The sequence below is a fragment of the Podarcis filfolensis genome, assembly GCF_964270895.1.
Source record: "Podarcis filfolensis genome assembly, chromosome: 6".
NCBI lineage: Eukaryota > Metazoa > Chordata > Lepidosauria > Squamata > Lacertidae > Podarcis > Podarcis filfolensis.
The window spans coordinates 29,770,483-29,786,545 of record NC_139609.1 but is presented as its reverse complement, the minus strand read 5'-3'; the positions used below and the strand labels follow the sequence as shown (position 1 = coordinate 29,786,545).

General features: G+C 42.6%; 1 long non-coding RNA gene across 2 annotated transcripts; it reads right to left on the bottom strand.

The window, feature by feature from the left end:
- Window positions 1-4,302: 4,302 nt before the first annotated feature.
- Window positions 4,303-14,267, bottom strand: LOC310765600. 2 transcript variants are annotated; one of them, XR_014549662.1, is made up of 4 exons: window positions 14,194-14,267; window positions 7,677-7,740; window positions 7,174-7,367; window positions 4,303-5,993 (listed from the first exon to the last, which is right to left on the bottom strand). It is a non-coding gene; the product is annotated as an uncharacterized lncRNA (long non-coding RNA). The 2 variants fall into 2 exon arrangements; XR_014549663.1 differs by lacking the exon at window positions 14,194-14,267 and adding an exon at window positions 13,827-13,948.
- Window positions 14,268-16,063: the final 1,796 nt, after the last annotated feature.

Genomic DNA, 16,063 nt, shown 5'->3' with positions numbered 1-16,063 from the left:
AACTGTTCTTAATCCGAAGCACCACTTTAGCTAATGGGTCTCCTGCTGCTGCTGCGCCGCTGGAGCACAATTCCTGTTCTCATCCTGAAGCAAAGTTCTTAACCTGAAGCACTATTTCTGGGTTAGCGTAGTCTGTAACCTGAAGCGTATGTAACCTGAAGCGTATGTAACCTGAGGTACCACTGTACAGCTGTTCCAGCTGCCCCAGAGGAAAAAACCATATAATTAATTTTTAAAAGGTAAGGGAATTTGGTTCCTCCCAGTTCCTGCTCAAAACCCCCCCTGGTGTTATAGGTTGAGCGACTGAATGCAAAGGACACCACACCTGTATTACTGAAAGGTTCAGCTTTGCTCACTTCCGCTTTGGCCAAAAGTCCCTCCTATTGTAAGAACCTCTGTTCAGGAACTTTGTGTTTCTTTTTCCTAATCATAGTTCCTGCTGGATGTATTTGCCCTGAAGGTCATTTACCCATATGGATACCATGCACATAGTGGGAAGAGGAAAAGCATGCGCCAAGGAGTCTGGTCATTTGAATGTGTGGAGCTGTAATAAAACTGGCAATCGTGTTGATTGGCTGCTTTGGAGAAGTCCCACCCACATTCCCACCAAAGAGATGGAGCCGTGCGATTGACTTGGCTGCTGTGTTAGCAAAGGGCTGTAGCTCAGTGGCCCGGCATCTGCCTTGCATGCGGAAGGTTCCCGGTTCAAACCCTGGCATCTCCAAGTAAACCTGGGAGAGAACCCTGGAGATCAACTGCCTGTCAGTGACAATACTGAGCACGAGGGGACCAGTGGTCTGGCTCAGTATAAGGGAACTTCCTATGGGATCAGGGACTTGGACCTCATACTCATAAAGAGATTGCCTTTTCTTTGCATGTGCTTCTGATCATGTGTTTCATGATTCCAGGGGTGCCAACTTGAACAAAATATTGGGAGGGGGGAAGGTAAGCACTGCCCCGTATAGGTGATCACATGAGGCAGTGCACACACACCCTTTGAATGGCAACGCCCATCAACTTTTTCAGGGGGGCGGCTCCCTCAAATATTTTATTGAGGGACAAAGACCCACCCCCAGGGTCTAGAAGTTGGCTCCTATGACTGCTTCACCCTAAAGAACTTGTTAAAGGAGATTTTATCAAATGTTGTTCACATTTTCATTGTATTTTTTCCAGTGTAAACTGCTTAAGGATTTGAATTTTATTAGTGCCTGTCCACTGTGGCAAATTACATAACATGCAATTTACTTAATGAATTACGCAAATTACATAGTTATTACATTTGAGTTTCCGTGGCAGAAAAAGCAACGAATAAGCTTTAACAACATTACTACTACTACTACTACTACTACTACTACTACTACTACTATTATTACTATTATTATTTCTAGATTTATGCTGGACATGGGATAAATAAGCCATTTCCACTTCTGTTTCTGCTGAAATTCTCTGACTTCCCTGCTCTGCATGGGACATTTTATTTCAGGTTCCACTTGTGAAACGTCCAAATCACTTTACAGGGGGAAGGGGGCAACTGCGAGGCTAAGGAGACCAGTCCATTTGATTCCAAAAACGTGGCAGCTTACAGGTTCCGAATATGAAAATAAGCAAGGAAACAGAAACTTTTACAGACTTTTACAAGAAAAAAAGACTCCCAAGCACTCAGCCAAATGTAATTGTCCCCCAACACAAGCCAGATCCTGTCAGCATATTGAGGAAAGCCATGGGCTGGTGGGGTGGGTGGGATTCTGTTTCATTTGGTGATGTGCGAACATTAAAAAAATAATTCTTTATGTTTTAATTGCAGCAGGAGTGGGAAATTTATCTGGGGACCACAGCCCAAAAAGAAAAACCCACAGTATAGAGAGAGAAGCACAGCATTAAAATTGGGCGTGTATGTTTGCCAAGCTCTGCCTGCTTTTCTCTTAGGGATTCTATAGCTTCCCTTCATTCTTCACTTCTCTCATATTACAGAAAGAAGGTAATTTTTCCTGGCCATTTACTAAAGCTCATTAAAGACCGGAGAGAACAAACAATGCTACTCCTCAGAGGCTACCATTCAAAGTCACACTGCAATTCTCTCTTCTAATACTTGAGACATATTAATTATTCCTTAGTGAAAAGTGTATAATTCCTATTCTTCATTTTGCTGGGCGGGGGTGGGCTGGGGACAAATAATAGGAAGTTTCCATCTGAGTGAAAAGCTGTCTGAGCTGAAGGGAAATGAGGAGGGGAAAGTGTGTTGTTCTAAGACGAGTAAAAGCAATTATTCTAATAATAATTCGAGGGATATTAATGTCTTTCTAAAGTGGATTGCTTTCAAGTAAACACTTAGGTTGAGAGAAGCTGTTTTATTTATTAATCATTCCAAAAAGTTCGCTCTTTTAAATGATCAGCTTCGTTGACACATAATGGATTTAGTTAAGTGGCAACTTGAAAACGTCGAAAAACTTTTGTAACCAGAGACTAATTTGTTTAATGCATTGAAAATGTTGTGCAGACATGAAACTACATATTAAACTTCAAAGGGAAATGCTCCAGAGACTAAATCATTTTAAAAGCAGGAGCAGTGGCATTAGCAGTTATGCATTACACATAACAGATTTTAAAATTCACCTACCTATCTGTTTTTTGGTGGGAGGGAGGGATGAAACTTAGGTGTTCGCTGACCTGCTTTCCTTCATCTCAGGACTGCGGTGCAACGCCTGCGTTTAATGTCTGAACCAAAAATTTGAAAGGGGAAATATTTTCTTTTGTATCTCTATTAATTAGTCCTGTCTCCATTTGCCCAGCACATAGTGCTGTTGACATCACCTTTTCCGTATCCTTTAAAGAGTCCCAGGAGAAATCTATTGCAGAACAAAAAACGAAAAGTTGGGTGGTGGGGGGGGGAGAGAATACATTTGGAAACCATTTTATCCCTCAATTACCAACCAAAACGTATGGAAAAGATTTACGCTCTATCTGATTTACACCATAATTATACTTTGAAAGCTTGGAAATAAGTGGCATGATCCTCGGAATCATTAGTTACTATACCCAGTGTAATTGGTGTAAACTAATGAGTTTACTGGATGGCTGACCCTTAATTACTGATTAAAGTTAAAGCAGAACTCGAACCAATCCAAAGCTAGTTTGCTTTCAAAAGCTCAGAACTCTTTCTTATTTTTTATTTTAAAAGAACACATTTCTAAAGTAAGCTGCTTTATGATTAGCTGAGGCACATGGCACAAGCCTTTTTAAAGCAATCACATGCAACTTCTTAACAACGGTACAGCAAGCTACTTTTACTCTCATTAATTAAGGTCCATCTGACAAACGTGGAATAAACTAAGGTCATGATCTAGGGCCTTTTAAACTTGAGGGAGGGGAGAGAGAGTTGTTTTTGTTTGGTACTATGCTATGCATTTTTGTGCCTTTATATTTTAAGCTGCCCTGCGATGCTTGGAGGAAGAACAGTATAGAAATTTATTTGATGATGATGATGCCCTTTAATGCCCTTTCCTAGAATACTCCATTCCATCCCCTCTTCCCCTTAGATTTCCATTTCCTCACAACAAACATTCTGTGCCCATGAAGTTCTTACCGAGTGTAAGATTCCCTAAGATTTCCCCCTCCCCAAAATCCCCTCTACTTCTGCAGAACTTGGGGCTCCCTTGAACATGCTGTTACTTGCCTCTTGCGTCTCATGTGGCCTGTTTGGGCTGCTTCCCTATTGGTACTCACAAGATGTGTTCACTATTGGGAGGAGTGATAAGAGAAAGCACAGAATCCTTCAACCGGGAACTCTTTATCTGTAACGGTCTCATAGCAGATCCAGCGTGCATTTTTCTCATGTAACGATCCACTGATTTCTAGGCTGCTTGGCTCTGAACCAGGGCGTCACGCGAACCAGGTTTGAGCCCTGCAACCTGCCTCCATTATGGTGGGACTTGGCCTAGGAACATAAATGGGAGATTAATATATACTCATCCTCCAGCTAAAAGAGATAAATCTGTTCCTGGTAGCAGATGGCCTTTTGTGGAAACTTTCTAAGCCAGATGACAGATCGCATGATGATCGGGTGATATACTTTGCAGCAGCCTGACACTATCCTAAGCTACCTCCACATGACAGCATCAGTCCATTTTGATGCATTACCAGTTTCGTAATTGTGGGCTAGCCACTGAAAATGGCATCTCGTACATGCCATTAAAAGTGTACTCTTCAGTGTGTCTTAGGTATGTTGTTGTTGTTTATTCGTTTAGTCGTGTCCAACTCTTCGTAACCCTATGGACCAGAGCATGCCAGGCGCTCCTGTCTAATTGGAGGCTACCTAGAAACCAGAAACATCAGGCCTTCCTTTCTTAACAGAAATACTATTATGGTGAATAAAATATACAGGCCATGCTTAAATGGATTAGCTACTTTCTGATTGGATGAACCACAACATAAATCTCTTTCCTTCAGCCAAGCAGAGTGCAGCTATTCAGTAACGGTAAGATGAGCAACTGTCACTTTGCTGCACCAACATACATCAAGGCAAAAATAATTCCATTTTCATCAGTCATGTAGTAAAATAGAAATATGCAAAGCAATTGCAAGAGAATCTCAGGATCCAGGATACTGACTCTGAAAATAAATCTCCTGGCTTTGTCTTCGTGTTGACTTTCTATTAATACCACAACTTTGCCACGATATCTATTTAACGCCAGGAAGCCATTATCCGACGGCGTTCTTTTCCATTAAGAGTAGCTTTTAATTGCCAGATTGTCACAAGACTTTGCAATCGCAAAGTGGCAAGTGTGTGCAGTCTGCTGCAGTTAGGTCTCATTCAAGCATTATTCCCTTCCTGGGGCATTGCATGGTACAACTTCCATTGGATTGGCCTATTGGATAGGCTTGCACAACAATTTGACTTTTTTTGCAGTCCCAGGCAGGCAGCAGAAGAGTTATTGAATCACTGGTGACCTATTGTCACATGCATTAACTTATCTTAATTTTAGAAGCTCTAAATTGGTGATGACATAATTTAAGATGCCTTTAATGGAAATTGGCTGGATTTCTTAAATTTGGCCAGCTTAATTAGACCAGCTCCATCTTTTCTTAAGCCTCAACCCTTCCCCCTTCCACTATTAGCAAACCTCCAGATGTTATATGAGTAAGTTCAGTTTCCTGTGTAGGAAGCGTATCTTACACAAGGGTCGTGGGTAGAATGTGGGTTCATGGCCATGGAGAAAATATGGAGTCATTCTCCCTACATTTGCATGGGATTGGAAAACCTCATTTGCCTAGTTGTCTGGTTTGTCTGTCCTTTCTCTCTTTGGCTACATGGCTCTTCCTGACGACTGTAACCAAATGTTTTCAAAACCAGAGAACAGACATGGGAGATTCAAGTAGGAGTTTCTTGGTGGTTAAGGAGAGAGATTCAAGCTGGAACTTCCTTTCAATGTGGTAATCATCCTGCTTCTTGATTCTGAGGCAACTTGGGTCTGCCTTCATTTTGAACCAAACAATATTTGGATATCGGGCAAGACTGCACACATGCCATTAATTAAAAGCACATAATTCTGGGAACTGTAGTTTAGGGGTGCTGATAATTGTAACTTTGTGAGATGCAAACTAAAGTCCCCCAGGATTCTTTGAGGGGAAACGTGCTTTAAATGTACTTTCAGTCTACGATTTGCATGCTGGCCATCTAGGATCATTGGTTGGTTGGCATCTTGGGACACAGTGGAAGAGATTGTGTCTTTGGAGGTGAAGTCAAACCATTGGAGAGTCACAGCGCCTGCTGTGGCTGTGGAGACTGATACGGGAGAGACATGTTTTCTTGCAGCTGGAACAGATGAAGGCATCTGGTTGTGCTGCTGAAGATGCACCATGGTGTTTTCCTCCCGGTGGTCATTCCTCCTCCAGTCACTGCTGTAGATACACAAACCTGAATGTCTCAGGTAATAACCCACCACACTTTTGTCTAGGCATGGAGACATGGCAGGTTGAATGGACTCCCGTCACTCCTTGAACACCCCATTGTCAGTTGAGTTGAAGGCATATGGAAGCAACAGAGAGAAGAATATAGAATAATATGTCAAAGAGAGCTGGGGCGAGAACAGAGCTCTGGAATCATAGAATCGTAGAGCTGGTATAAAGGTCTATTTCTACAGAAGAAACTTCTTATGATTTTTGCTAGTTTCACAATACTGCTTCCCTTTCACTTTTAGATGCCATGAAAACTCTGGTTTCCTTTAGAATAGTTTCCCCCCCGATTTGAAAGCACCATCATCTGCCCTGGATTTGTCCCTCTCATAATTTTTTGGATCCATTTCCCCAGACTGATCTCAATATAAATACTGGAGTTCTTTGAGATAATTTATTCCGGCATTCTAGCTGCTTCAAAGAGATCAGATGGTGTTAGAAAACTCTGGATTTTTCTTTTTTAATTTTTATATAAGTTCTCAATTTTAAAAGTCTAGTTTGCAGAGCATTGATTAAGGAAAAAATCAGCATGCCTCAACACCTCAGATTACGCAACCATCTTTCTGCTTGATTTAAGGAGGGTCACTTAGGTTATGACGTATTTTCAGATTCCAATTAGAGACTCCTCTAATGAAATGGAGGGGGGCAGGGGGGGAAGGAACATAACATGCAAAAATGAAAAATAGTTTTAGAAGTGACACATCTTGTGGAGCTGATTCATATTAAAATGTTGTTGAAACAGTGTGTGCCACCCGTAAGTCTTCGTGTAGCTCAAGCTGATTTACATTGCTGATTTACATTGGAGCAGAGGCCGATGGGTCTTCGCAGCGGGACGGCTGGAAGGAGACGACCCAGCTGGGACTAGCCAGCTGGCCTTGCGACCCTCTGCATGCCGACATCAGCTTCTTCCTCTGATTCTGTACTCTCTCTGCCATATACTCCCTTCGCTCACTAAGCCCTGTAACCTCTTCAGCTTCTGACACCTCCTCCTCCTAATCTTCTCCCTCTTCTCCCTCTGTCCACTCACTGTTGTCCCACCACCAATCCCTGGGCTCTGAGCCTTCATCCTTTGGAGTTTCCCCAGCTGGTTCCTCCCACCATTCTGCTGCGTCCAACAAATCCACGACACTTATACGGAGTCAGGCCCTAGGTCACTCTAACTAGGTACTAACTGGCTGTGGCTTTGCAACTGTTTCAGGCAGGGGACCTTCCCAGACCTACGTGGAAAAGCTAGGGCCTCAACCTTGGACCTTCTTCATGCAAACCAATTGCTACAGTCCTTCCCCAGAATTCAGGATGTATTCTTCTGCAGAGGACATGTCAAAGAGGATTCCAGGTGTATTTCTGATCCATAAAAGATTCTGTTGACTTGAGAAGCCAGCGACCGAACCATCTATGGCCATCTTCAAAAGACCCTGAAAAGGGTTGAAAGTGGAGTGTGTTTTTTGGCATGTAAACCATACACCTGAGAACAGTCGCCTGTCCCGAATGAGATGCTGCATAGAGGTCTCCACGCAATGTTCTGGAAGGAAGTGGGAAGCTGCTGGAAGACACCCAGGAAAAGTAGAGAGGCATGATGGCCAATAGGGCAGGTGCTCAACTACCGCAATGGTCCCACTTTTGTAATATACGAAGCTGCATTAAACAAAGGCAGACAGTTGGTTCATCTAGCTAGTTCTGTATTCTCCACACAGTATTGTCCAGGGTTTCATTCCCAGCCCTACCTGAAGATCCTTGGGGATGATCCTGGTACCACTTTACCATTAAGCTTGCTGCCTTTCTTGCTTCCTAGCAGGAAAAAACGAGACATCAATCGTAAATACTGTTTATACCCTTTTGAAATTACCAAAACTTCACAATATATAGTCACTGGCAATGTGGTAGTAAATAATTCATTCCCTTTCTGGGCTGATAACAGGGAAATATGCAATAACTTACTAACTATGAGACACTAGTTGTAAGAAGGTATTTTAATGCTGCCCTAAATATTTATCTCAAGCTTCCTCAACCTCGGACCTCCAGATGTTTTGAGACTACAATTCCCAGCATCGCTGACCACTGGTCCTGCTAGCTAGGGATCATGGGAGTTGTAGGCCAAAAACATCTGGAGGGCTGAGGTTGAGGAAGCCTGATTTATCTGGTCAGAAAGGAAATGAAACAATCAAAATGAACCAGTCGGTGGGTATACAGTCATTTGGGTACAATGCTAATATCCTCTCTGAATTTTTAAAATTTGCTTGGCAGAAACATTTAGAAAAGAAAGCTAAAGTTGCTTAACTTTTTATTCTTCCTGTGGAACAAATTATTCCTGGATATTGTTCTTTATTAGCTACTCTCTAAGCATATTTTCAGAGCTCATTCCAGACTGCAGCGAAAGAGTGAGTAAAAATATAAAACCCGGGGGCGAGGGTCTCCCCCTCCCCAAAGCTAATACTATCTTAAAATTAACTAGTGAAATCCATGGTCACTTTGCATTCTGAAAATATTCAAAACAATTACGGTATTTCCTGTTCTTTGCAATGAAATGACTAACATATTAGATTTTACTGCTGGAATATTCTGAGGTAAGGCCAGGCTTAAAGAAACAGTAGTGATTGATCCAAAACAGTTTAGTTATGGTGCCAAAAAGGATGACTCATGCCACTGTGACATGTATCTTGCATTCACTAAACCAAAAAACAGTTGGATCAACTGAATTAGCCAAATTTACTTATTCATTTTAAAGTCCATGTTTTATTTGCCCTCTTAACTTGCTCACTGAAAATATTATGTGAAATTTTGTTTTGCAGCACCATGTCAAGTGTCCGTAGCAGGAGGAAGATGAGATAAAAGATTTCAATGTGGGCTGGGCTGGGGGCAGGGCCATGGCAAAGTCCAAAAGCCTGCTCGTAGATTTTATTGGAATTATTGTTATTATTGTCAATCTCAAACCTTAACAAAATGTTTTAGTGCTGAGCCCTATCTACCCAATATTCCCCTCACATAGCTGCAATTCCCAGAGTTCCCTGGGAAGGAGGATTGCTTGCTAAGTCATTATGAGAACTGTAGCTGTATGTGGGGAATGGGGTCTCCTAATAGCTCTCAGCATCAGTGCTTTTTTCCAGCCAGAAATCGCCAGAACTCAGTTCTGGCACCTCACAGATGGGCGCCATTGCCATTATAAGAGAACAAGGGAGGCGTTTATGGTGAGTTCCTGTATCTCTTTTTCTAGAAAAAGAGCACTGCTCAGCATCCTTAACAAACTACCGTCCCCAGAATTCTTTTGGAGGAAGCCATGATGGTTTAAATTGGTATAATAGAGTTTAAACATATAGTGTAAATGGGGCCCAGCTGTCCTTTTCCAAACACACCCATAAGAGCGACATGATGCCCTCACGCTCTGGGAACTTTTGAGCGAAAAGAGTGGCAGCTACCAAATGACTAGAGAGACTTCAGTGAATTTGCAGTGGTGAATTTTGTACCCCACCTCACAATTTTGGCTCCCCCTCAAATCGCCTGAATTCTCTCTCTGCCTCCAACTCCCCACTTTCACATCCTTATGAATGAGGCAAGGAAAGCAGAGGGGGATATTTCTTCACTCAGTATTAATATATTTTTGGAAAAGTTGCTGGAAATATTGCTGCATTTTTTTTAAAGGCTGTGTATGCAGGATACATTTAAAGCACATGGCGTCCCCCCAAAGAGCACTGGGAACTGTAGGAACTCCAGTACCCTCGACAAATGTGCTTTAAATGTATGGGTGTGTGTGCAGCTGTAGTTAGCAAAGATATAAGAGAGGTGGTGAACTCTCCTTCCTTGGAGGTTGGATGGCCATCTGACATGGATGCTTTAGCTGAGGTTCCTGCATTGCAGGGGGTGGACTAGATGACCCTTAGGTCCCTTCCAACTCTTAAGATTCAATGATTCTATGATGTGGTCTGGAAACATGGGGAAGACACCGTATATTCCTGCCCATCCTAAACAAGCCCATTGGTTTGGATGGCTCTGACTTCCACTCCTGAATTATTATTATTTGCTGGAGGGGGTAGCCCAATCCAATGCATATTTGCTCAAAAGTGCATAGAGTCTCTTGGGCTTAAAGGTAAAGGGACCCCTGACCATTAGGTCCAGTCATGACTGACTCTGGGGTTGCAGCGCTCATCTCGCTTTATTGGCCGAGGGAGCCGACGTACAGCTTCCGGGTCATGTGGCCAGCATGACTAAGCTGCTTCTGGTGAACCAGAGCAGCGCACGGAAACGCCGTTTACCTTCCCGCCGGAGCGGTACCTATTTATCTACTTGCACTTTGACGTGCTTTCGAACTGCTAGGCTGGCAGGAGCAGGGACCGAGCAACGGGAGCTCACCCCATCGTGGGGATTCGAACCGCCGACCTTCTGATCGGCAAGTCCTAGGCTCTGTGGTTTAGACCACAGTGCCACCCGCGTCCCTCTCTTGGGCTTACTCCTGTGTAATTATGCTTGCAGTTTAAACCTGAACTGCACTATATTGAACTAAGTGGTGAAAGAAATCAGAGTCTGCAACTCTGTGCACGCTGACATAAGAGTAAGTCCCAGTGAATTTAATAGGGCTTACTTCTGAGTAGATATGCACAGTATCATGCTGTATATCAGAAATTAGCCATTTGGCCAGGATAAGCCAGCCAGCATTCAGCACTGTTAAGTCTCATTGATTTTAGTGAGAGAGATGAGCATACTCCAAATCTCTCCCAATAAGAACTTAAGACTCCTAACTTGGACTGGATAATGCTCCTTTTGTAGATTTTCCTATAGATGGGGGGAGGGGGGAGGGGAGGGGAGAGATGCTTAAGTCAGTGTTCCTGTCTGGACATAGAGAAGTTTGTAGTTCTCAAAATATTTGGGAAGGGAGATTGTTGTTGTTTTAAAAAATGTAAATATATCCTAAGGCTATTTTCCTATCTATAGATAACAGATTTCTGAATAAACATATAAATGATGTGCAACGCCAACAGCGATTTTTAATAACACAGATAACCTAAGCTTACCTGAGAGGTCTTTCTATTAGAATGTAATTAAAGATAGCTATTCAACATTGTTGGTTGTAAGCAGCACTGAACTTCTAAAATAGTAATAGGTTTGTCACTTTTCTTCCTGTGGCCAAACCACTTGCAAAAAGTAGCATACAGTGGTACCTCGGGTTACAGATGCTTCAGGTTACAGACGCTTCAGGTTACAGACTCCACTAACCCAGAAATAGTACCTCAGGTTAAGAACATTGCTTCAGGATGAGAACAGAAATCGTGCTCCGGCAGCACAGCAGCAGCGGGAAGCCCCATTAGCTAAAGTGGTACCTCAGCTTAAGAACAGTTTCAGGTTAAGAACGGACCTCTGGAACGAATTAAGTTCTTAACCCGCGGTACCACTGTACGTCTGTCTTTGAAAGAGTGCTGCCCCTACTGTTAGACATAGTAAGGTGGAGACTTCAGATGGTAGATATTGAGGGACAAGTGGCAACAAGGTGTTGGTGGACACAGCTATGTGTGCTGTGCAGCCTGCCTTTTGGCCTCCAAGCTAAACAGCTGCCCCCAAGAATAGCTGAGGACACTGCTAATGTCAGTGTTGAAGTAAGATTTAGCTGCTAGTCCAGTTGCAATGAGGTGCCATCTTGTCCTTTGCCTCGGGCAGCAAAATACCTTGGGCCAGCCCTGCTTTTAATCATTGCTTCCCCCAAATCCCATATATAGCTGTAGGTGGAATTGCAATTTACAGATATATGGTCGGTCAGTGTAGTGACACTGAGATAGGTGGAGGAATGGATCTGGCTCAGTTTAGGGATGGATCCTATGTTCCTTGGTATGGATAGAAAGTGATGGGAAAGTATTATGAAGTATTATGATTTGTTATTTAATTGGATGTTTTTTATTGGAAAAATCAATAAAAATGATTTTTTAAAAAAGAAAGTGATGGGAAAGGATAGCCTACATACTTTCTGCATTTCTGGTTTCCAGTTAAAAACATAAGTTAGAAGTAATAACAGGGTGGGGGGGAGAGATAAACAGTAGCAACGCTACTGAAGTGTCTATCACCTCCACCTGCCCCCTGCCCAAAGGACAGATGGTCTTACAAAGATGCAGAGTGATAGATAAAGCTCCATCTCTTGACCATCTGCCTACGAAGAGCCTCTTAAAGGCACTCTATATAAATGAATCTATATAAAAAGACGCAATATGCATATATAGAAAAAACTATCAACTGCATTCTCTCATCTGAAACACACTTGTTTAACACAACATTTTAGTGGTGCTGTCTAAAACATGGAAAAGTAATTTTGTTTTTCCTTTTGCTTTTTCAGACACATACTTTTTTTACCATATATCCCCCAAAATATTATATTGCATTGAGCTACTCTTTTGGTCCTGCTGAGGCCACAATTGCAGAAATAAAGGACACCCAAAGGTGGCGCTGTGGTTCAAGTACACCTATATACTGTATCTATATATATTTATTAGACTGAATTATAATCATTCATTTTCTCGCATTTTCAAAAGGGATAATGTTAGTCTTTGCATCATCACCATCATCATCTGTAAAGAGGTATCTCTGGCTAAGATCTTCCTGCTAACATATGTTAACACATTAACTTTGCAAGTTTCAGGGTACTTTACTGCCTTAGGTACTTGCCAATACACTGTGATCACTGATTACTTTCACGTGTCCCTTTACTCTTGTCAGTGGGGCTGTTTTGGTCATTTGTAGGACATGGGAAAACAGTTGTTCTTTGATCATGCCAGGGCAATTGCGGGCTTGGCCGTGTGCATTGCTCCAACCCCACCCCCAACAACAGAAACCAAACCAAAACTCTCCTGTGATCACTTGCATGCAGATAATGCAATTTCCCTGTCTTGAGCAAAGGGCCAACTGTTTTCAATTGTCACAAAAGTGGCTCAGAGAAAAGCAGCACCGTGTTGCTTTGATTTATTGGCATGTGAAAGTACTTCTTGCCTGTCAAAGCAAGACCTTGTTTTTTCTATATTAAGGATAGGCCAGGGGCTCAGTTAAGAGCCACGGGGGCTTCCCATTGGACCCTCAGCACAGCTCATCATTCCACAGATGCAGCTTACAAGGTACCTCTCTCAGGTGTTTTTTCCTGGCCAAGTTAAGCCCACAGGCAAAAAGGATCTTGGACACTCCCCATTCTCATTCGAACACTGAGAGCTAAACTAGAAGTGGGGGCTGCAGTTCTGCATGTCAGGTCATCACTTGGCTCTACGGAGACTTTAGTGGAGCTGGATAAATTTTGTACTTGTACTAAAGGTAAAGGACCCCGGACGGCTAAGTCCAGTCAAAGGCAACTATGGGGTTGCGGTGCTCATTTTGTTTCAGGCCGAGAGAGCCAGTGTTTGTCTATAGACAGTTTTCCAGGTCATGTGGCCAGCATGACTAAACCGCTTCTGGTGCAATGGGACACCATGGTGGAAACCAGAGTGCACATTTACCTTCCTGCCACAGCGATACCTATATATCTAATTGCGCTGGTGTGCTTTCGAACTGCTAGGTTGGCAGAAGCTGGGACAGAGCAACGTGGATTCGAACTGCCGACCTTCCGAGTGGCAAGCCCAAGAGGCTCAGTGGTTTAGACCGCAGTGCCACCTGCGTCCCTTTGCTATAGCAATAGAACAATGAGGTGCCTACTATGTCACCCAAGGTTGGCTTATTAAGCCTATGTTAACATTTGGAAAAGCTATGTGGAAAAAGTTCAAGAAAAAACATTAAAAAAATAAAATAAAGAGGGGTGAGAGAATGGGGAGTTTTATAGGAGGCAGAGGTGCTTACCTGATATCCTGGAAGTGGTGAGGAGGAAGGGATGGTGCAAAGTGCTGTCTCCCCTCCCTCCCCAGTAAGAAGCAGAGACTTACCTGTCAGGAGGTCAGGTAGGTGCCATCACCCCTCTGTCTCCTACTGTTTGGTGGGTGGTAGTTTTACAATGTTCAGAATGGCTTAGAGGCTTCTTTGAAGTGCAAAGTGATATGTAGATTACCTTACTAAATAATATAATGTGTCATCTGGGTACGTGGAAGCACCAAACCCTTCCTAAAATAAATAATTACCTACCATTAGGCAGAGTGTGGCAGCTTCCTCAGGTGGCAAACAATGGAGTGGGCAGGAGGAAGGGAGTGACGCTGAAGGTTTGGAGGACAGAACTGTGTGTGCCACAAAGCCATTCCTGTACTCCTCCCCAAGCTATGCTAATTCCCTTTGGTATGAGGGAGAATGCTGCCCTACCAGTCAATACATGGAATGGGAAGTTGCCATCTTGTCCTTCAGCCTGCGAAGCTACTTTTTAAAACTTTCTCTCTCTTCAGCGGTGATCTGGAACTGGAAGCATTGTATAATAATGATATTTGTATACTGTCCTCGCATAAATATTCCCAGTGTGTTTATGTAAAGGGAAAACATTTACTTTACTGAAAATAATTTAAGGCTGATTTTCTGAACAAATGCCCACCCAAAGTAGCTTACAATCAAAACGGAATATATAAAAAATATATAAAATGCAAACACGGTACAAAATGTAAAACTTTATAAACGTATGTGATGGCAGCAACCCCAGGTCTTTAAATGCTGGTCTGCCCCAACTGTATCCAAAGTGGGGTGGGATTTAAAGGGTATTTGGGCACCAGCCCTCATCCTGCCTGTCTGTCCTGCAAACTAGCTCCTCCAAGGTAAATTTTCTCCTAGCTGGGCTCCTCAAGGTGGCCAGATGCAAAAGAGGAAAGGGCTCCTATACCTTGAGGGGTTGTGCCATAGAGAGAATTTCATTAGCTGTACCTGCAAATTCTGTATTCTACACAAATATTAAAGGTGCCAGAGCCTCATTAACTTTTGCATCTGGTCACCCTAGCTCCAATACAACAGGTAAGTAAGTGTTGAGACAGGGTTGCCAACTAACCAAGGAAAGGTAAGACACAAAACCAGCCTGGCCAGTCCTTTTAATAGAGGTTTGATACACTGAAATAAGCTGGGTGATGTTTTTCATGGCATCTGCTAAATGCTATAGCTAAAACTGATGTTAAAGGGGCAAGGAACCAATTAAAAATTTGGCAACCCTAAGCATGGGGTATGTGTGCAGGAGAGACAGGTTAAACACCTCATGTTATGCCCTCAATTTCTCCTCCATCTCTGCTTTGCACACGGGTGAGGTAGATTAGTATTTAAAGCATAGGAAGATCCTTTGGGAAGGATAGTAGCTAAGTGGTTGGGCATCTCTCTTGCATTCACAAAGTCCCAGCTTCAGTCCCCAGCATTTCCAAGTAGGTCTGAAACCCTGTAGAGCTGCTACCAGTCAGAGCAGACAACACTGATCTAGATGAACCAATAGTTTGTCTAAGGCAGCTCCCTATGGTCTATTACCATTCCCTGTAATTTGGCCCACAGGCTATGAGCTGAACCGTCTAAGAAACTTCTCAAATTGTTCTCCCAGGTTTATGCATTTTATTGCATTTATGATATGTCACTCTGAGCAGATCATTAGATATAGGATCCTGTTGCCTGTGATATAGAAACATAGCACTGAATATACCTACATCCCCCTTACCAATATTTCTTCTTCAGGGGCTGTTTGCTTCTGGCTTTGGTTAAGTATGGGCTTCAACAACTGTCCTTTGCATGGAATTAATATTTCATTTTTCTATTAGAATTTTACGCAACTGGATAGTTAATTCCTTTAACTGGGTCCTTGCTCTCTTCAAGTCGGCTCAGTTGTTTGTTTTAAAGAACGATGGTATTGCCTTTTTAAATGGCACAATGCACTGTTAACTGCCAGCCAGACGTAAAACATATTCCTCTTTTAAAATTTTATGGGGTATTAATAACACTGAGTTACAGTAGCATTAATTTTTAAGCTTGAACTCCCCATTGATTTCAACAAGGAGTACTTAAGAATCAATGGCCACTGCTTTGATGAGAGGGACATGGCTAACTTTTTATTTTTCTTTTTTACTTTTCCAATCAAAGGATCAAATTTTGTCCTAAGTAGTATACCGCATGAAGAGCTGGTAAAGTGTTAAGTGTGTGAGCATAGGACTGAGTCTAAAGTGCTCTCTGAAATTTCTGAGAAAAAAAACAGCCTAGGAGGCCTGACCCTATATTTCTT